The sequence below is a fragment of the Ursus arctos genome, unplaced genomic scaffold, assembly GCF_023065955.2.
Source record: "Ursus arctos isolate Adak ecotype North America unplaced genomic scaffold, UrsArc2.0 scaffold_3, whole genome shotgun sequence".
In the NCBI taxonomy this organism is placed as follows: domain Eukaryota; kingdom Metazoa; phylum Chordata; class Mammalia; order Carnivora; family Ursidae; genus Ursus; species Ursus arctos.
In genome coordinates this window covers 20,394,227-20,417,051 of record NW_026622985.1, presented here as the reverse complement: position 1 = coordinate 20,417,051, position 22,825 = coordinate 20,394,227, and the positions used below count along the sequence as shown (strand labels likewise).

At 39.8% G+C, this 22,825-nt stretch overlaps 1 long non-coding RNA gene across 1 annotated transcript in view; it reads left to right on the top strand.

The window, feature by feature from the left end:
- The window catches only part of LOC130542082 (uncharacterized), a 71,763-nt gene extending 58,215 nt beyond the window's left edge, over positions 1 to 13,548 (top strand). Inside the window, exon 3 of the long non-coding RNA XR_008956377.1 lies at positions 13,306 to 13,548. This is a non-coding gene — a long non-coding RNA (uncharacterized LOC130542082). The remainder of the gene's footprint in view (positions 1 to 13,305) is intronic.
- Positions 13,549 to 22,825: the final 9,277 nt, after the last annotated feature.

Sequence of the window (22,825 nt, the reverse complement as noted above, 5' to 3'; positions counted from 1 at the left end):
AGCTGGCTGGGCTGTGGACCCCGATGATGTAGGGTTGTGCGGAACAACTCAGCTTAGACTCGTCATATGCTGATCACCTATCATCCATATTCAGTTACTAACACAGAATTTCTGAACTCTGTGTGCAAGACATGGTCAGCTTAGACTTATTGCTGTTTTTACTCCAAAGAAAAAAATTCTTCTAAATTTAAAAAAACTTTATTCTTTTGATTAATTCAAAAGTGTCTCCCCACAACCTCCAACCCCATCTAGTTCAAATTCAACACTTGTAATTATTTAAATTTATTTTCCTTTAAGCACACTGAATACAGAAATGAAAATCAGAATTTAAATAAAATGTAGTATAAGTTAGAGGCTGGTTATTAACTTAATGAAAAGATTTCCTTCTGTAGTTGGAAATTCTCTGGTTCAACTAAGTCAGTGATAAGGTCATGGAAAAGACTGGCAGGAATGCTTGGGAAGGGCTCTGGTCTAAACTGACCAGTTTTGTCTCATTAGCTATATCACATAATCCTCTGGTGCTCAGTTCCTTAATATTAGGGGGTTAAGCAAGATAATCTCCATGGCTTCTTCTGTAAATTCAAGTTAGAAGAACTCATCTAGGGGCGCCTGGGTGGCACAGCGGTTAAGCGTCTGCCTTCGGCTCAGGGCGTGATCCCGGCGTTATAGGATCAAGCCCCACATCAGGCTCCTCTGCTATGAGCCTGCTTCTTCCTCTCCCACTCCGCCTGCTTGTGTTCCCTCTCTCACTGGCTCTCTCTCTCTCTGTCAAATAAATAAATAAAATCTTAAAAAAAAAAAAAAAAAGAAGAACTCATCTATTGTGTAAACCAAGGCCCACATTTCTGTCTCGGACATTCTGAGTTTCATATCATTGTTAGGGGAGTCAGATATTTCCCAAACTCCATTTCCCATAATTCCTTAGTTCTACCATTAAAAGCCACTAGTAATAGAATTCTAAGTATTTTGTTATAACAACAGCAATTTAACATTATATTCAAAGGCATATGGAGAAAAAGTGGTTCAAAGAAAAAGTATACTAATATATTTCATATGATAATGAGCTTATTCAATAAGCTTGCAAAGTTTCTAACTAATGCAATATTGTGTTTTATAGCTTGTATCTATAAAGTCTATTAAGTAGTGTCTTTCCCCTTTAATTCAAATTTATGCATGTTGACATTAGCAATTATGTTTTCCTTCAAATCACACCTATCATAGTACATGACTTGAGTCCTAAATTTAAATTCTTATTGCATTACAATTCCCTTGCCACCTTCTGATACATTTAAGATGCACTGATGGTATTACTCAATCACATTTTTGGACATTTAGGATAATTCATTATTTAAAACAAATTTGAGAACCGAAACTCCACTGACCATAAGAATGAGTTTAAAAGTGACTCACCCAATTTGGTAGTCAGTCTATTTTTTTAAAAATCAGGTTTGAATGGAAAATGGAGAAAGCAAAAGGCTATTAATAATGACGGGGGTGGGTGTATGAACAGGTGTAGTAGATTGTGGTGACAGAGATGTGAAATTGGTGCTATTCTAAAGAACCACATCCCCATTTTTTTGTCAGCTTCTCAGCAAATAGTGGTTTTATGATTCGGAAAAAGATGTACCAAAGGTTGCAACGAGACCATCAGAATCTTTTTTATTCAAGAGGGTGAAAAGATTTCACATAAAGCTTCAGGACTCAAAAATAAGAATGAGTATTGTGTGTTTTAATCTGAATTTCGCTCCAATAAAGGAGATCGAACATTTTCACAAGCATTGTTCATGTCCGTGACCAGGAAGTCCTTCATTTCATATATCTGGGAAATTTTCAGTTCTCACGGACCCTACGTCCTAAGTATCTTCAGTTGCATCCTCTTTTCTGTGTCTTCACTGTGACTGCATAGGCTCACGCCATTATCCTTTCTTTCCTGACAACTGCACCAGCTCCCAGCAGCTCTCCCTGTTTCCAGTAGTGATTCTCCACCCTGTCAACAAGCTGACTTTCTCAAACATGAGTCTGATCATGACCCTCCTCTTTTAAAAAGCCATCAGTGAATTTCCATTGCCTTGAAAATAAAATGCAAGCCTTCAGCATGACATAAAAGATTCATTATGATCTGCCGCTCTGTTCAGCCTCACCTGCCAGCACACTCTTCGGCCCTCCAGCTTCATTTCTTGGTCATGCTGAACCAAATTTTAGTTCCCTAAATTCACCTTGCTTTCTCATCACACTTCTCTGCACATACTGCTCCTCTTGCTTGGAATGACTTTCCTCCTGTCTTCATCTGGGAAACTCTTACTCATCCTTTAAGATTCAGCCACCATCTCCTTTTTTCAGCTTGAATCACTCTTTCGGGTTGGTGTTACACCAGTGTGTTCCCATGCATGCCCTATTGCATGATTCGTTCTACTCTAACTTACACTTCAGGGGCACCTGGGTGGCTCAGTCAGTTAAGCGTCTGCCTTCGGCTCAGGTCATGATCCCGAGGTCCTGGGATCAAGCCCAAGCCCCCGTGTTGGGCTCCCTGCTCAGCAGGGAGTCTGCTTCTCCCTCTCTCTCTGCCCCTACCCCCTACTTGTGCTCTCTTTCTTTCTCTAACTCTCTCTCAAATAAATAAATAAAATCTTAAAAACAAATAAATTGCACTTCGTCACTGCATTGTAGTGCAGTTGTCAGTCTCTCTACACTGAGACTCCTGGAAGGGAAGGACTATCTTGTTTGCTCTTTTCTCTAAGCACTTAGCATAGTGCTTGGCACAGTGCAGGCATTCTGTAAATGTATGTTAAAATAACCAACATATAAATAATCCAGGAAAGTAAAGTTCAACATGGAAAAACTTTATTTTTTTTTTAACGTGGAGCAACTTTAAAATGGGATTATTATGACATCGATTCACATTTTATTTAATACTACCAAAGCTGCTATGATACACAACAGAAAAGTGGCCCAGAACAGTACAGATAACTCAGAGTAAACATTATTTTCTCCTTGACTTAAAGAAACCACTAAACAACAACCTTTCCTGCTACTCTTTTATTTTACTTGAAAAGAAAAGGAAGCCTTCTCCCCCACCATCATAATTTCATGAATTCATGATTTCTCCTCTCTGAAGCTATAGTGATCACTGGCATTTAAATCTCTGAAACTTCATGTATTCCAGTTAAAACAGAAGAGATAACTACTGATTATACCTCTTCAACTGCTTCTGTAAAATTATTAGAAATTTTATGTATGTGTTCACAATGTACACCATGTAATTCTGTGAAAAATGCAAGCCCCCAAACAGGGCTTCAAAGGGAGAAATGGCAGGCAAGGCAAGGGTAAATCTCCATAAACTTGGGCATCCAGGAAATACTTCCTTATTTAACTATATGTCTGCCATTCTATGAACTTAATTTCTATATAAGCCCGAGTAGGAAGGCCAGAATGAGAGGAGACAGAAACCTAAGCTCAATTTGGACCTCTCTTTTCTTCTCAAAATCCAGGGGCCGATTTAGTTCCTGGGCATCAGAGGGGCAGGGAGAAGGGGTGTTTGGTCCTTACTCTCAGTTTTTTAACCAGCTACATCTTGACACGCACACAAAACATGGTAAAATTACAGGCCGTACTCAGTTGACAAGTATCTGAAATTGGCTATTGTAGACATCTGAGCTAGTGAAAACAAAAGTGATAGCATACTGCTCTCTACCAGAACCAAGTGGTAGATTTTAAGTAAGTTCTAAAGCATTTAATATGCTCTCTGAGAAGCTTAAACCAATTTCAGCTAAGTTTAAAATGTTATGTAAGGTTAATGCTTGTGATGAGTTCTACATCAATTAAAATATGTAAGGTTCAATGTATGTAATATGTCAAACAATAAAGTTAGAAGCAGATGATTTCTATCAATAGGAAACCATCATCATGAAACAAATCCCGTGGTTTTAAACACAAAGGAAAATAACAATGGCTTTGAAATGCACAAAAATACAAGCCCACTTGGAACTACATATGTGTCTGTTCAGCCTTGTATATGTAACAATACAAAAAAAAATCAGAAAAATGCATTCTGAGGTATTAACACTATTTCAGGGTAGCAAGATCTCCGATTTAATAATTTTTCCTTTCGTTTTTAAAATTTTCTCTAATGCATAAATATTTTTATAATAAAAATAATTAAATTGTATTTCTTAATTTACTTTTGAGGATATTGTTACTGAGACAGCAGGTGCTATGTGTGTGCTCGTGTGCACACATGGTAAATCTGAAGCTAGCATGAGGGCTGACTGCATTCTAGCACGGTAGAGAGAAGCTCAAGTGATGATGGAGTTGGGGGGGTGGGGCACACAAATAGCGTGGGTGAGAAAAAGCGGGTAAAGTGAAAGGGCCGAGGCACCTGGGTGGCTCAGTCGGTTAAGCATCTGCCTTTGGCTCAGGTCATGATCCCAGAGTCCCGAGATGGAGCCCCACATTGGGCTCCTTGCTCTCGCCCTGCCTGTCACTCCCTCTGCTTGTGCTCTCTCTCTCTCTCTCTGTCAAATAAATAAATTAAATATTTTAAAAAATTAAGTGGAAGGGCAAACCCTATCTCGAGGGGGCAGCTAGGACTCATTGCCAACTGGCTGCTGCAAAAGGAGACTAAAGCTCATAGTAGTTTTTCATGAGAAACCAGATTCTAGATTTTTATGTGAAATTTCTTAATGTTCGAAATAAGTTATTTTTTAATTGTCAGCACTGTGTCCGCCAAAACAAAGAGGTCTGTAGGACAGATGTAGCTTCTGGGCAGCGTGTTTGGACTTTTGCTCAGACCTACTGGTTCATAATTTCGTAAATTAATTTATAGTGCTTCCCAACATATTTGACACCAGAGCCACATAAAAATATGATAACATTTGTACAGCACACTGAAAGGAGTTTCTTGTTGCCTAGAGGTATCTGAACTGTGGCGTCCTAATGCTTAGGTCTCAACCCCACCCCCACCCCGACCCACTGAATTATTGAGGGGCTGAAGAGCTAACTATCTCAGGCATCCCTGTAACTCACTGTAATCCATTTGCATCATCCCCTGTGGCATGGCCCACTCTACAGTAAAAAGCATGGAGGAAATGAAAGGAACATGGCTTTTGGTGGTGGTGGAATGCAGTAGTGGAATAGGGAACGGCGATATGGGGAGAAATCCCAGGATGTAGAGAGCGGGGAGGGTGGCTGGCTGGGCTAGAGCACCTCCGTGAAGAAGCTGAATCCTGATGCACTTCCTTGAAGACCAAGAGTATAAAGGTCTTTGTATCCCTGGGGCCTGGCACAGAGGCTGACATAGAAAATGCCTAAAAAATGTTTGTTGAATAAATGAAATGCAGTCCCAGGGTGCTGATTCAGGAAGGTAAGGAAACTTACCTCAATGTTCTCGCACTTTTTGGGGATGGAGGGTAGGTGCAGTCTCTGATGACTCCACCTGTGGACACCTACCACCCCTTCGTCCTCCCTCCACCCCCCAAATCCCTTTCCCTGAGGAATTTTCCTTATCCCTGGGGATCATGCTGACTTTTCGTACAACCTTCCAAAAATACTTGTGGACTTATTTTTTCTTTCTTAACCTTTCACTCCCCTACCCCTGAATAGGGCATGATGCAAGAAAGGAAATACTAATTAGCCTAAACCAACTGAGGGTGCACAAGATTTCTACAAAGTACAAGGGCCTAAAGATAGATTGACTGGATGGAATCCAGTTGTTTCTGGATCTTCAGCTTCCTTCATTCCCCTTAAAACTGATCTGCCTGAAGATATCCTTGAGGTGTGGTGCTTTCTCCTTTCTCACTGCCCCTTGCATAATCCCTTCCCCTCCACCTCCCACATTATGAAAGGGCCTCCCTCCCACTGGAGATGTTACGGCAGCACATTGCCTTAGGGTGGACGAGCCTCTGAAGTGTCAGACAAGAAGACAATTCAAATTATTGGTGTGGATGGTGAGGGGGGGAATAATTATAATAATCCTTTTGAAACTCAGGAGGTTTGCAATTCTTTACTTTCAACAGAATTAAAGGAGGAACTAATTGAGCGGTCAGCTGGTGATTCATTAAAAAATCATTTTTATGATTCATTACTATGTGATTTCAATTATATAACTCTGAAGGGGTTCAAATAATTGTAGGTCATTGCTGTAATAAAACTTTCAGTCTCTTCTCATGCATGTGACTAAGTTCTTCAGCACTTATATTAAAAAAGAGAGTTAAATGTAAGTCTAATTCTAGCATAAGTAATATTAACCCGCAGATACAAAAACTAATTGAAAAAAGGCCCCATTACTTCATTAAAAGATATGCTTACTATAATATATTAACCTATATTTAACATTTACTTAAATGTGTCACTTGTGTTGTTTGATCAGTGTTGTCATTTAATTACCATGACAGTAACCACAGAAGAAAAAAATAATGGCATTATAGAAGCAGAGAATATTTCAGTGTGCATGCATATTTTAATTGTAAAGAATTATGATAGAATGATCAGTCAAGGATTTTTAAGCATCAAAATATGGCATATTAGGATAAAATTTTGTGAGGAAAATGGAATGGAGATATGAGTTCGAGGAGAAAACATGATGTGAAATTTCTGACAATTAAAAAACTTTGTTCATATATATGTGTATGTGTGTGTGTGTGTGTGTGTGTATCTTTTAGAGAGAGAGAGAGAGCTTGAGTGGGGACCGAGGGAGAAGAGAGAGAATCATAAGCAGGCTCCACACCCAGCATGGAATCTGACACAGGGCTCCATCTTACAATCGGGAGATCATGACCTGAGCCTAAATCAAGTCAGATGCTTAACCGACTGAGCCACCCAGGTGCCCTTATATATATATTTTTAATGATGTGGGAATCAAACCTCTCTGGTGTTTACATTTGTGGATTATATTTAAAAGTCACATAATAGTTTAACTTTAAACATGTCAATAGTTATAATACGCCAGAAATCACGTCCTTTGCCACTATTTAAATTTATGATGAAAAAGTTTAGGTGCAAATTTAGAAATGTGCGAGGGACTATAAAGTTTTTCAAAATTGTTTTAGGGAGAATGCAAGCAGAGTCTAAAGACCATTTGCTTAGGAGCCGGGCCCCAGATCCTAGGATTAAATCAAATCCTATTTTTTCCAGTGGTAAGATAGACTCCATGTTTAGAATTGTAATAATCAGTTTATTTACTTCTTCAGTGAAACAGATACTAAAGAACGCTGTAAGAAAAACTCAGTAATTAGTTGTTACTCAGTCATAAGGAGAAAACATCTAGAGTATTTAGCTTTAAATAACTTCTAACTGCAGATGATTCACAGACTTACAGTTTTAACCCAGACCTCTCCTCTGAGTTCTAGATTTACATTTCCAGCTACCCGTCACACATCCACATGGTATCTCTGGAGGCAGTTTGCCCACACCATGTCCACTGTTCCAGTTCTGGTACAGAACCTCATACTGGTTTCCATTCTCAGTCGGTATCCTCGCCCTTGGAGTTTTAGGCACCGTGGCCCCCTGCTCCCTGCACTGTGGGTGCTTGGAGTACGGGGCATGAAAGAAATAAGAAAAGGAAAAAAAAAAAAAGATTAAAAAAGAAAAACCACCTAGGTAATTTCTTCTGTTTTCTCTGCGCATTATAGATCTCCTTTCTTGCTCTTTGGGCCAGAGTTGGAGCCGCCTTCTGGCATTCTCTCTGTCCAGGCCTGGTTTCCACTTCTGGTTTCAGGCTACCTTGAGTCCAGGCTAGGAGACACTGGAGGGAAGAGAAAAACGGGAGACTCTGGGCTGGTTGGGCAGGACCACAGTTTTCTTCTTTCCCAGTCGCCTGCTAGCATTTCATTTTAGAGTACTCAGGGGTTCTGTCCGCCGTATGTCCACATTCAGTGGGAGGCATAGGATGGAGTCCACTTATGTGGACCTGGAACCTCTCTGTTCTGTATCTTCTTATTGTAGAATAAGCGCTTTCCGTTTTGTTAAATAGTTAATGGGTGGGGGCACCTGGGTGGCATAGCGGTTAAGCATCTGCCTTCGGCTCAGGGCGTGATCCCGGGGTCCTGGGATCGAGCCCCGCATCGGGCTCCTCTGCTGGGAGCCTGCTTCTTCCTCTCCCACTCCCCCTGCTTGTGTTCCCTCTCTCACTGGCTGTCTCTATCTCTGTCAAATAAATAAATAAAATCTTTAAAAAAAAAATAGTTAACAGGTGCATACCACACTTTTGATTGGACATTTAGGTAGTTTCCAGTTTCTCCCTATCATAAATTGTGATGAGTTTGTAGTTAGAACTTGGGAGAATCTCTCTTTCTGTGGGGCCTGGGCCTTCCAAGCACATTCCTATTACAGTGAGACTCTTTCTCCTTTTCACCATTAGACTGTCTCTAGTAGACGTCAAGTTATAAACAAGATTGAGCAAGTTGTTAACAGTCCAGTAGTTTGAATTTAGGGACAAATGTATTTAACCTGTAAGTCTTTTTTTTTTTTTTTTTTTTTGACAGAGAGCACAAGCAAAGGGAGGGGCAGGCAGAGGGAGAGGGAGAAGCAGGCTCCCCACTGAGCAAGGAGCCAGACATGGGGCTCGATCCCAGGACCCTGAGATCATGACCTGAGCCAAAAGCAGATGCTTAACCGACTGAGCCACCCAGGTGCCCCTGACCTATAAGACTTACAGCAGTGTAATTGAGGGTGCATGGCTGATCCAGCACGAGCATGCCTGACCATTACTGAAAAGATGCACAAATATATCTCAATAGTCCCATAAACGTCAGAGCCCTCTGGCTCTCTCTCTCTCTCTAGGACAACCTGGTATAAGTAGGATGTGGGTCAGTGTGATATGTTACAAGCCACTGAAACCTGCAGAAAGCATTACTTTTCTCTCCTGTGGGCATGAGGCAAACCCTGTGATCTTGGGAGAACCACGGACTTTCAGACGCTCCACTGCCAGCACTCTCCCTCTTCCCTGGGGTGGTGAGAGTTAGAGCCCTTACACTCTCCTGGGGTAGGGACCCTCATCTTTCCCTCTCACTGAGTCTGCGGCCGGGAGCTGGTGGTACAAAGCTGTTTTTCTTTCTATCATGTATCATACATCTGTATTCTCCATGTAAGGGCTCACTTGATTAGAGGAAAAAGAACCAGATTTTAGTCCAACTTGGGTAGTAGGAAATTACTCCAATTTTCTTCTGCCAGGCTTAACCTGTCTAAATGGTTAGATTTCTCTCCAGAAAGATGGTACCAATTTAGTTTTCCACTAAAAATATGTGAAAATGCCCATCTCACCATACCCTTACCAATAATTCTCCTTTTTAATATTGATTAATTTGACAGATGAAGGGCAACAGTTTCTTGTTTGAAATGTTGTCTCTTTCGTTGCCTATGAAGTGGAACATTTTTCCATGTTCACTGCCAGTTGCATTTCTTCTTTTGTGAATTGTTCTTGTTCATTGCCCATCTATTTCCCCAAATGGTTTTAAGTGTTACATTTGTTAAAGATTTAACATTTTATATTTATCATTTAGAAAAACCAGTAATGGAAATATAAAGAAGTCTAACAAACCTCTGTTCTCTAGTTCTGAAATTATTTTAATGCATTATTTATTCCAGGTCCACATAGGAGAAAGGCGGCAAATTTTACATGAGTGATGAAATCTAGAAAGACTCTAAAAATCTAAATTAAGATAATGTCCTAAATTTTCTTCCAACTTTTTGAGCAAACCAGTTACCAAATGCTCTTCTTCCTGCCCTGCCTGCCCTCTGGTGGAGGTGTCAAAGAGCAGGCCAGGAGATCAAGCAAGTCCTAAGGGAAACAGAAATAGTGCAAAAGACCAGGGTAAGCACAAATGACACCAGCCCCTGAGTAATTGAAGAGCCAGTGTTTGACTTAACAAGGCTCTGTTCCTTGGTTTTTCTAACATTAAATGAGCATGACAGAATTTACTGTAAGACTGCTCTTCTCACCTTGGTACCTTTCCATAGGTACTGCTCTCCACCTTTGGTCTTGCTGACCTGGATAATCCTGCACGAGGAAAACATTCCCCAGTTCTGTAACTGGGAAAGAACACAGGTTGGCATAATATAAAGAGCTGTAGTCTAGGAAGTTAGGGTTCTGTTCCCAGCTCTGGTACTTGCTAGACAGTTGGGTGCTTTTGGGTAAGTCCCTGAAACTCTGAGTCTATAAATTAAGAACGATGATATAAATGGGTCTATTGTTGGGCTCAAATAAGATAATGGCAGTAAAAGTGCTTTGTAAACAGTAAGCCACTGCAGATCCAGGGTAATATTAATACAGTGTTGACAACTCTTTTCTCTCAGTCAATTTTTAACTTGACTTAGTTGCCTTTGTATTTTAAAATCAGAAATAATCAGTTTATCCTTTTAAATCTGTAGCAAATAAATGGAGCCTTTGGTCTCACATCCATAGAAAAAGCAAATTGCATGTCCCAGTGTGACCCAGGTCTGTGTGTGGACTCTCTGATCTCACTTTCATTTTTGTTTTAATTATAGCATTGAAAGAGTGGAAGGTTTAAAATTGCACCTTTCAGAACTACTCATTATTCAGGACTCTATGTTTCAAAAATATTGCTCATGTCTTTAAAATAAATTATCAGTTTCTTTTATTGTTACCTTGGCCTAAATATAAATTTATTGACATGGTGATGATAATGGTTTTTAGTGTTTTTTTAAACATTTCCTTGAAGCTGTAATGTAGAAGATTCAAACATACTATTTAAACATATTAAATATTTACATAAAATTTAAGCATTTAAGTTGCTTACACATTTTGTTCTGGGTGGCTGAAGATAAATGTGAAAATACATAGATTTATATAACTAGAAGAGTTGAGAGATTTGTACTCCTTTCTCTGCTGCATTCATAGTCTCTCCTTCCTCCTCCCACCCATTTAATATGATATATTAGAAGGATAAAAAGGTAGTTGTCTGAAAAGAGATAAAACTGGCAATTGTATCTGGTCCAAGTCACCATTATTCCTGCCTGGGAATTTACAACAGCCACCATCTGCCTTTCCTACTCTAGTATGTTCGTAAAATAGCAGCCAGAATGATTCTGTTAAAATCCAAGTCAGATAATGTCATTGATATGCTCAAAAACCTCCAATAGCCTTTACTACCCAGTCCTCCTTTCCTGCCCACCCCCTCACTCCCTCTGTCCAGCCACACTGGCCGCCTAGACCACACAAGTTTCAGTTCTGCTTTGGCCTGGAATGTGCTTCTCCCAGATATCTGCAGGAGTGGCTTCCTCACCTCCTTCAGGTCTGTTCATCTTTTCAGCGGGGTCTTCGCTTTTGTCTCCTCTAAAATTGCAACTCTTACCCCACTCCTACATCCTTTCCTTCCTTATCGTCATCTAACATACAATATGTTTATCTCCATCTAACATACAATATGTTTATTTTTTTCTTCTGTTCATTATCTGCCTCCCCTCCAGAACGGAAGTACCATGAGGGCAAAGGGTTTGTTTGTTTTGTTAACTGCTGTATCCTCAATGCCTGGCTCATAGCAAGTGTTCAATAAATGTTTACTGAATGAATAAATGAATGAAACAAAGATAAGTCATGGTCTTATGTCATTTGCAACACGGTAAAAATTATAAAATTTTCATCAAAACTTTCAAAAGCCAGAAAACTTTGAATCTTCTCTGATGATGAGTCATCCAAGGTATCAATGTTTTCTTCTTCTACCCCCTTCCTAAGATTCTGGCCATTTTATATCTCAAGAATTAAGATCATTAATCCATCACTGTCCTATTTAGTCTAACTGTATAAACTACTCCTAGTTTGTCGTGAAAGGAGAAAAGAATTGAATAATAATGAAACGTCTGTCCTTTGCTTTCTTTGACACTGTAATCCCTTGATGATCTTAGTTTTGGCAACCCATTTTCTGACTTCTCTTTCTGGCTGTTTCCAAAATATAGGTATCACCAGAGGATCTTGCTTGGATTTCTTCTCTTGCTTTGCATATTCTTAACCACTTTTATGGCTTTTGTTATCTCCTTTTCTTAGATGACTCTTAATTTGTAAACCCAATCTTGATATTTCTTATGGGCTTTTAGTTCTGCATGTCCCAGACTGGGCATATCCATCTGGCCACCTTTCAAGGTCTCAAACCTTACATATTTTAACTACATCTATCCCTTTTCCTTTAAAACTGGTTCCAGCAATCCATTTCTGTTAATAATTTTGCCTTCTTCCAAGTTTGGAAATGTTTCTAAGGTTTGTAATTGTCTATGACTTTTTCCACATTGTCAGTTGTCAACCCTTCTTGCTTATATTTCTAGAGAATCTCTTGATTCATCTTCTTCTTTGCTTTAAGTAGATCAGGAATGTGGCCTGAGATTCTGCATTTCTAATATGCTTCTGAGTCAAGCTGATGTTGGTCTGTTCACCATACTTTGAGTAGCAAAGGCCTGCTATAAGCTAACAGTGGCCTTTTGAGGGGCACCTGGGTGGCTCAGTCATTAAGCTTCTGCCTTTGGTTCAGGGCATGATCCCAGGGTCCTGGGATCGAGTCCCACATCAGGCTCCCTGCTCCTCTGGGAGCCTGCTTCTTCCTCTCCCACTCCCCCTGCTTGTGTTCTCTCTCTCACTGGCTGTGTCTCTCTCTGTCAAATAAATAAATGAAATCTTTAAAAATAAAAAAAACAGTGGCCATTTGAACATAGTCTTTCACTTCCCAGCCCATGGTCTTATCTAAAAAATACTTAATTCTCTTTCAAAATAGAGATCTGATTTTGCCTACTCTTGCTTTAAAAGAGAAAAACGTCTTTTCTATGTCATAGAAGATTTGGAAACTTGCAGAGACAGAAGATAAAAAATTCAAATCAGCCAGGGCACCTGGGTTGGCTCAGTTGGTTAAGGGTCTGCCTTCGGCTCAGGTCATGATCCCGGGGTCCTGGGATTGAGCCCTGCATTGGGCTCCCTGCTCAGCGGGGAGCCTTCTTCTCTCTCTCCCCCTCTGCTGCTGTCCCTGCTTGTTCTCTCTCTCTCTCTCTCTGTCAAATAAATAAAGAAATAATATCTTTTTAAAAATTTCAAATCAGCCATAATGGTCAATTCACAATTAATCATTAATACTTTGACATATCCTTTTAGTCCTTTATTTCTTTCCATATAAGTATATTCAGGTCTTGTTTATATTTTTAAAACCATAGAGGGATCATTTATTCTTTCTTTAGTTGCTTAATGTATGCATTTGCTAAGTGTGTTGAATCCCTTGTCTTATAAAGTAGAATCTACCTTCTCTATATGATAAAAACACTCACTGCTCCTTTTCTTGACCTCTCCTACATCTGGGAACTCGGGACTCGGTGCAGCCACGCAGATGCATCCTCTCTAGACTTTGATTCAAGAGCTGGTGACTCAAAGCAGCAGGGATGACGCAGAGTCTGTCCTGGCCAGGGCACAGCAGCAGTGGCAGCTGCATCCGGTTTCCAGTGGCAGGAGAGACAGCTGTTCTGTGGCAGGGCGCAGTGTCCAGCATCCAAGGACTTGGCATTGCAAATCACGAGGTCAGTGCTTGGCAACTGCAGTCATGACTTCATAGGACCTGTTTTTCAGAGTGCTTTGGGTGTGGTTCTTGCCCAGTGGTTTGTCTTTCCACCTTTACTTCTTTTTTTTTTTTTTTTAATGTTCAGTTAGCCACTGTATAGTACACCATTAGTTTTTGATGAACCACCTTTACTTCTTAAATTAGCTTAAAAGTTGACTTAACTTTTAACAAATACTGACAAAATTAACAACAACCAAGTCTTAGTGCTTATTATATGCCAGGCAAGTTTCAATGCGCCCGTCAAAATATATTTTCGTATGAAGTATGCTCGTGTGTGTATGAATTCATTTAGTTTTTACAACTCATCATGCATGTACTGGTATTATCCCCATTTTGCAGATGTTGAAACTGAGTTACAGAGTTACAGAAGTTACTTGCTCAAGGTCCACACAACACTAAATGGAGGTCCTGAAACTCAAACCTGGTCAGTTGACCTAGCTCTTCAGAGCCCTGCCTGACACATGTACTGTTTTCTAACCTAATTATTTCATATGACAAAATTTCATGAACACGTCCATGTTATTAAATATTCATCTAAATATTTAAAGTAACTGCATAGTGTTCAGTTATAAGGATGATTCCTGATTGGTTTAACCAACTTGCTATTGTTGGGCATTAAGAATATCACTGTATGGTGATTAACATAATATTTTTAAAAAATATTAAAAAAAAAAAAGAATATCATGGTGACTAAACTTTTTTTTTAATATCCGTGACTTTCCTTGGGATAAAGTCCTAGAATGCTTAGTCAAGGGGTATTCTGATTGCCTTCCAGAGAGATTATCCCAGTTTATACACACAGCAGTGTATGGGACCATCCTGTTTCCCTGAGTCCTTAATAGCATTGAATATTATCATTAATTTTTTTTCTTTATGGTATTGAAAATGATATAGCGTTTTCATTGAAGCCTAAAATTCTTTGGACATTTAAAAATAAATTTATTGGGGGGACACCTGGGTGGCTCAATCGGTTAAGCATCTGCCTTCAGTTCAGGTCATGATCCTGGGGTCCTGGGATCGAATCCCGCATCAGGCTCCTTACTCAGTGGGGAGCCTGCTTCTCCCTCTGCCTGCAGCTTCCCGTGCTTGTGGTATCTCTCTTTCCCTCTTGCTTTCACTCTGACAAATAAATAAATAAAATCTTTAAAAAAAATAAATTTATTGGTCATTTGTCACAAATTCTTTTGTGAATTGACTGCTCCATCGCCTATAGGATAAAGTTGATACCTTAGAAGGCAATTCAAGGCTCTTCCTACTCTGGCCCCAACTTTTGTAACTAATTCTCCTACACGTCCTAAGCATTCACCCTACAGATCCATGGGGATTATTTTGTTTTGTATGAGTTGGAACTATGTGAATGTGCTATTTTTATAGGCCACCAAGGGTTGACTATTGACATTTTCTTATGGTTAGATCTTATACGTCTCCAAAATGTTTGCTTTCCCACTAGAATGTTCTCACAAATGTCTTGTGTCTCCCTGTTTGGTGAAATCCTTCCCATTCCTTATGAAGCCAGCTTCACTGATTATGTTCCCTACACCTCTATTCCTTTGTCATCCCTCTCCTCTTCCCCTTCCTTCCCCAGTTTAGGTATAAATCACTCCTTTTCACCATCCCCACTCTGCTTCTTTCCTATCATAGCCATAGAATGGATTGCAGCTGGATAATGTGTTTCCATCTGCCTGGCAGAGGCCAAGCCCTCTGTTGCTTTTTGCCAGCAGAGACTTTCTTATTTATTTTGGCAGTTAACAAGGTTTCCGGCTCACAGCAGTTGCACAACAAATGTATGTTGAAGTGAAGAACTAGTAACTTTAGGGCCCAGGAAGTGCCTTATTAACCAAATAATAATTGCAATATCCTTCCATGTTAAATAAGGAAGAGCATGTGTAATATCTTCTAATTTGGTTGGTTAGTATTTTGTTTGGCAATGGCCCTCCTTATTTTGAATCCTCTATCCTTCTATTTCATTTTTTCCTTTATTTTCAGATGTGGTAATTATATTGCAATTCAAAGAAAGTAATTTACTCCATGGCACAATTCTCAAGGGTGAAAGAACACAATTCTCTAACTGGCTAAATAGTAATCAGTGTACTTTCCAAGGAATAAATGTATTTTTTCCCTTTTAACGATATTCACCTTTTTTCTTAGGTACACTTATAGGAACTTTTAGTGACTTCTAGGAAACACTAATGCTGTGGATAGAGTTATATTTCAACAAGCTTCGGGAATCATTAAAAGTAAATTTTTTTAAATCGAAGTGTAGTTGACATACAATATTATGTTAGTTTCAGGTGTACAAAAAGTAAAAATATTTTTTAAAAACATTAAGAACACTTAAACTGAATCTCATTAAGATAAAGCCTTCTATTTATAAAAGAGACACATTGCACAATCCATTTAAATTGTACTTACAGGAAGAAAGTCATGGAATCATAGAACTTTAAAGGTAGAGGAGATCCCCAAGGCTTTTAGTATGTACTCTGGTGGAAAAATACCAAGTAGAAATGGAGGAGAGAAGTTAATAGTTTGAGTTTAGCGTTGGCTCCATATACCCCCATCTAGTGAATTTTCAAGTGAAGTCCCAACCCTTGCTCATCTTCTCTTACCTATATATCATGCCCTAGCCATGCCTCAAACAAGTTCAGGTAGAGGCAGTCTCAATCCAGGCCTCCTGTGTGTTTATAGTCAGAAGGGACTTGGTGCCCTGGGTCCCTCATGGCCTTTTTTTCCTGCTTGGTCATTAGGCATGTGTGTGCTCAGAAGTTTGCCTTTTTTTTAAAAAGTAGGCTCCATGCCCAGCATGGAGCCCAACATGGAGTCCAGTGTGGGGCTTAAACTCACAACTCTGAGATCAAGATCAGAGTGCAGATCAAGAGTCGGATGCTTAATGGACTGAGACATCCAGGCGCCTGAGAATTTTGCTTTTTGTAGCTAGGCTTTGCTAACCAAGGACCTGGTTCAGTTGCCAGATCCAAAGATCCAGAAGATCTGTTTGAGATTTTTAAATAAGGGGTAGGATGGTATAATGACAAACACAGATAATAACAACTAACTGGCAAGAATGTGGAGAAATTGGAACCCTCATACACTGCTGATGGAAATGGAAAATGGTGCAGCCACTTTGGAAAACAGTCTGGTAGTTCTTCAAATAGTTAAACACAGAGTTACCATATGATCCAGCAACTCCACTTGTAGGTATACCCAAGAGAAATGAAACCATTTGTCCACACAGGAGCTGGTGCCTGAGTGTTCATGCAGCATTATTCATAACAGCCAAAGAATAGAAACAACCTAAATGTCCAAGCTGATGAGTGGATAAATAAAATGTGACAAATCCATTAAATGTAAACTTATTCAACAATTAAAAGAAATGAAGTACTGATACACACATGACACAACATGAATGGATGTTGAAAACATGCTCAGTGAAAGAAACGAGTCATAAAGGACCACACATATATGAATCTGTTTATATGAGATTTCCAAATAGGCAAATCCATACTGACAGAAAGTAGATTAGTGGTTGCCTAGAGTGATGGCGTGGGGTAGAGGGTGTGAGGGGGTTCTCTTTGGGGTAATGAAAGTGTTCTAAAATTGATGTGGTAATGGATGTACAAGTCTGTGAACATACTAAATGCCATTGGATTATATACTTTAAACGGGTAAATTATACAGTATGTGAATGTTATGTCAATAAAGCTGTAAAAAAAGAAAAGGGGTGTGTTTGTGTACTTCATTTAATTTTGTCTCCTTGTACTTCTCTGGCTAACTAGACATTCCCATGCCTAATTTCTACTCTCTTTGCCCTTTGATTCTGCTTGAAGTCCAGCCAATAGCTAATGCAGCAGGGTGGAAATTTAACTCACACTACAACTCAGACACAAAGAGAGAATATAAGTTCTTTATTTAGTCTATAACCAGTCTGGTTTTTCTCCTGAAGCCCCAACTGATGGATAGTGATGAAGACGAATGGCATGTTTAGTCCCATCTCCGGGAGGCCACCGTGGTGGAAGGAATGGCTGGGACTGATTTACCTGCAGCTACTACTACACACTATTCCTGTAACAACTAGATCCTCTCAAACGACCAATGGACAGGATAGTGTGATGCTCCATATATATGATTCTGAATTCTTGTCTTGATTCTTAATTCTGTGCCTTGCTTTGGCCTTTGTTTTCTATGTGATTCAAGACTTGCTTTGAACTCCTGCGTATGTGTGCTTCATAACTCATGGTGGCTCACCTGACATCAGACTACTGGCTCTGTCTTAAGCCCTGGCTCCCAGGTAATGCATATGTCGCTGGGTTTGCTGTATTCCTGTAGCTGGTCACAAATGTTCGTTGTTTCAGTCTCCTAGCTATGGCTTCTAATCCCATTAGTATGATCAGTAGCTGGCTCAGGTGATTAAATGATTGTTTTGTGGTTTCCTGAAGCATTAGAGCTTAATAGAATATATACACTTATTCCCTTCTTAGGAAACTACATTTGAAAGCACTCTAAAATGTTTTAAATAGCATTTTCCATGTTTGTATAATTTTGTATTGATGATGTTCTGAGTAGTTTGCTTTTTTGTTAAACTTTTTAAAAATTTATTTAATTAATTTTAAGAGAGAGAGTGCATGCACAAATGGGGGGAGGGGCAGAGGGAGAAGCAGACTCCTCGATCGGCAGGGAGCCCAATGCGGGACTTGATCCCAGGACCCCAGGATCATGACCTGAGCCTAAGGCAGACGCTCTGTTGAGCCTCCCAGGCACTCGTACTTACTTTACTTTTTAAAGCTTTGTTTTTTTGGGTTTTTTGTAAAGAGGACTGCCTGACTATTGGTGCTTTGAATAGAGAGAGGTACAAAATAGTATTACATTAGTTGGCCCAGAAGGAAGATGAACTGTGATGTATATTTGCTTTTCAAATTATTTAACCTTGGCCAAACCAAGTCAGTGATGTGACAGTTCAGAAAGGAATTCAAAGAGTACTTACTGGCTGCTTTGAACAATTGATTCTGAAGAGTTGTGACTTCTATAAACACCAAAAGTATTTCAAAATTGATATACAATCAGGACTGAATAGAACCTTGATAAGTGTCCTATACTCTTGAGTGGCAGTGTCTGGGAGGTCTTTGTTTGTTTGTTTTAACATATAATACAGTATTTGGAGGCAAAAACCCAAATTTAAGAATATTTAATATTATGTGAATGTCTATTGAGTTTACAAAGAGACAAACTTAATTAAATTATTTGACTGCTACATGAATAGGGATGTGAGAATGTATTTTATAGAATTGTTTTTAATAGAAGCTATCTATGTGTCTGTTACATACACATAAGTAAATTAAAGTTCAGGGGAATATATATGTAAATAAATAGAAATAAATATGTACGTATAAGTAAATCATAACTATATGTATATATTCTTAGGTATGCTGTGCTAAGATTCAGCTGGATGTAATTTTCACATTATCATCTAAATGAAAATATCTGTTAATTCATAAATTATACCTATGGATTCACTAAGAAGTGAAAAGTCGATAATGACAATTTAAAACAAATGTATTCTTTGGGGTATTTATTTACTTACTCAGATATTCAAAAGTTCTTACGAGGCATTAAAAATGCCTGAGACATTTGTAAGGACTTTAAAGCAGCTGTGGAAGAAATACTAATAAAGCATGAGGTGAAATTACATAGATTGCTAGGCCTCAATAAATTCAACAATGATAGACAAAGAACTGTCAAGAAGGAGAGGGAACCTGGGGCACTGGGTGGATCAGTTGATTGAGCATCTGCCTTGGGCTCAGGTCATGATCCCAGAGTGGGGGGGGGGGCGCTGACTCCCTGCTCAGCCGGGAGTCCACTTCTCCTTCTCCCTCTGCCCTCCCCTGTTTGTGCACACTTGCTCTCAAATGAATAAGTAAAATCTTGGGGGAAAAAAAAAAAGGAGAGGGAAACTGGAAATGAGAAGAAGAGTGAAGCATTAAAGGACTGATCTGACTGAAGCCCTGGATGGGGCACTAACACTGTGGAAAAGTGGACCGTGTTTGCACAATTTAAACACTGCGCTGCTAGGAACGTGTGTACTCTCACATAGCTCCTACCTCTCCTTCCGTTTGTATTGGTTGGGATACAGGTTATATGGACCCAACATATAATGAGTTAAACAAGTAGAATCCAGGTGGCTTCCCAGTGTCTGGGACTGAGGCTCCTTCTAATTTGTGGCTTTGCCATTCTTGAAGATGTTGCCTTTTATCGTTCACACTGCAGAAGACTGCTCACCACCATCCCAACTGGGCCCACGTTCTAGCCAGTGGGAAAAGGAAAAAGATAAGCAGATGGCCTTATGAAGACCAACATGGTTTTTAGAAAGGGAAATAAAGGCGAAAGAAACCTATCCATGTGTCCAGTGTGATTTATGAATAGCTTGATTTGGAAATTTAAACAGTCCCTTGGGCAACATTATGTCTTTCTAGGAAAAGATGGTCAATCTCTAGGAAAAAATGGGTACCCCCACCCATCCTGTTTCTCTCCTTAAAGAGATGCCCTGTTATAATGGGAAGAGGATGTGGTTTATGTGTCACTACTGATGTGGGGTGAATTGGAAAGGTCTGGCTGCACACCAGATTTCAGCAAGGGTCAGCCACAGAAGTGATCTCTTTCCAAGGCACTACGTGAAAATGAAGGACAAACTCCTATGCCGTTGGTATTACTTTCATTTATTCAACACCAGTTCTCAAAATGTGGTCCCTAGAGCAGCGGCCTCACCATCACCTAGGAACTTGTAAAAAATGCAAATTCTCCAGTCCTACCTCAAACCTACTGAATCAGAAACTCTGGGGGTGGAGCCCTGCAACTGTGTTCTAACTGGTCTTCTAGCTTGATTTGAGGCACATTAAAGTTGGAGAATCATGGATTTAACGCAATTCACTAAAAGGAGGCGTCAGAATACATGTTTAACTGACGGATTCTCTTTTTCTCTTAGTCTCTTTCTCCTTCTTTTCACAATTCCCTGGAATTAAGAAAGAATAAGCTTTCGTTTACTTCCCCTAATGTGATATCCTACTTCCATAAAGCATCCACTTTCGTATTAACCTCACTTAGCAGAACAAGCAACTAACAAACCAAACTAACAAAACCATGAGAATGGTCCCTTTGGGCTTAGTTGGGGAGAGGGGAAGGGATAGGTATTTAGACAATAGCCTGGATTGCTGCATGATCCTGTTTTGAATGCCAGAAACTATTTTGCCGTTGCATTCCTTCTTTAAGATAGACGAATTTGCAGCCCCCTTTCCTGATGGATACCATGAACTCACTATGCCAAGGATCCTGTTCTCACAGCAGTAAGCACATTCTCCGAAGTATCGAATTACCCAGTTACACCTATTCACTTTTGCTAGAAGTCTACCCTGAAATTTGATGAGAATGATGAAGAGGACTGACTGCGTACGCCTACGGTGTGCCACAGAAAGAAATAGTACCAGGCAACAAAAACAGAGAGAAATAGTCAAGAATAGAGAATGTCTAATTCCAGCTCTGTCTCTGTCCCAGCATCCTCAGTGAAGTGCCTAGTTTCCCTTGATTATAAAATAGAGAAAGATTCTAAACACGACATTACATAAAAAGGCATTTATTTTTACTCCCTCCTCTGCATGGAGACAGAAATCTGTCTTCATCCCAATGTGAGTTAGAATTTATAATGCCCGAATAAAAAAGATTTCAATTTTCATTCATTTAGCAATAGTCTGTTTCCTTGGGAGAGAGTTGCCTAGTAAACAAAAAATGTGTGGGACGTTAGGCTTTTATAATCATTTAAAAGAAATGACTCTGAAGATGCTACGTTAATATGGCTGTAAATTGGAAGTTGTCATTTTTCTGAATGGAGAATTTATGTAGAAAGAGACATGATTCTTTCCTTCACTTAATCCATTCTCCACATGTCTGACCTTTTGAATAATCGTTTTAAAAATGTAAATTGCATCATTCCCCTCTTGTGGGGCTTCCGAACGCATTTAGAGTAACCTTCAGTGGCTGCCGAGGCTCTAACAGGGTCTGGCCCTGCATTCTTCCTCGGCGTCATCTCAAGGCTTTTCGCCCTTGCTCATCTTGGCTTTCTCTCCATTTCTTAAAGGAGCCAAATTCTTTCATACCCCAGAGCTTTGGGATGTGCTTTTTGCCAGGAATGTCCTTTCCCTGACCCTTCACACAGTTAATTCTCGTTTATTCTTAATTGCTCAGTGAAAGGTCTCTTCCTCAGGAAAGCCTGCTATGGCTTTTGGCATCTGCTGACCCTTTCCCTTCATAGCGATTGTCAGTTTGTAGTTTTGTATTAATTTGGTGCTTCTTATTTTATTGTCTATATTAGATAATAAACCCTGTCACATCAGAGATTTTCCATTTTGTCTCCCTCCCCCTAACCAGTGCTTAGCATAGTTCTTGGCACACAGTAGGTGCTCAATAAATATTTCATGATTGCCTTACCAAAGGTCTTATCTTATAGCAAAATAGATACTGTGGTTTGAAATATCAATGATATCAGTGTATTGAATTTGTTCACAGAATCTGCTTAACTGGTTATTTGACAGGTAACATTTCTCTATAGGAAAGCCATCATTGTTGGTCCAGGCTTGGACCCTCTGAGAATAACAATTAGAGATCTTCTGCCAGCTCACATCCATCCGAATATTAGTGTCCTTAGACCTTAGTTTCCAAATCAGGATTCCTAGTTTTCGGCCTCCACATAATCTTGAGGCCTTTGTTTTTGTGGAATCAAGATAGAAATGGTGCATTAAAAAGATGATTTTTAGTTTTTTCTCTCAGGGTCCCTTTCATTCTTGGAATGTTTGCATGAGGAGAGAGAAACATTGCTGTAAAATTGCACTCCGCGTAAGAGGTAGCTTTGAGAAGCTGGGAAAAAGAACATCTTCCAGAAGTCGTTTGGAAGGAGATCTGTCATCACACCCTGACAGCTTCTCTGTAGGAATGGGTTTGTATGTATGTGGACTGGGAGTGGGGGAGGGGTGGAGGAGGAAGAGGGACATATTCTCCTTGGAGGAGGAGTGACCCTGGAATGAGTCCCTTGTATGCCGGCGTGGTCCCTGCTGTTAGTCACAGTGGCAGTTGTAAGGCTCTGACTGCCCTTGGAATGCTGGCTCTCAAAGACCTCCTCAGTGGCACCTAAGGGCCACCCACAAATGCAGATGTATTACTTACCAGGCCAAAGAGTAGTCAGGCATCGGAAGAACTCACTGCAACTCTCTCTCCTTGAGGTCAGCTCAAATCAACTTCAGTTTTGC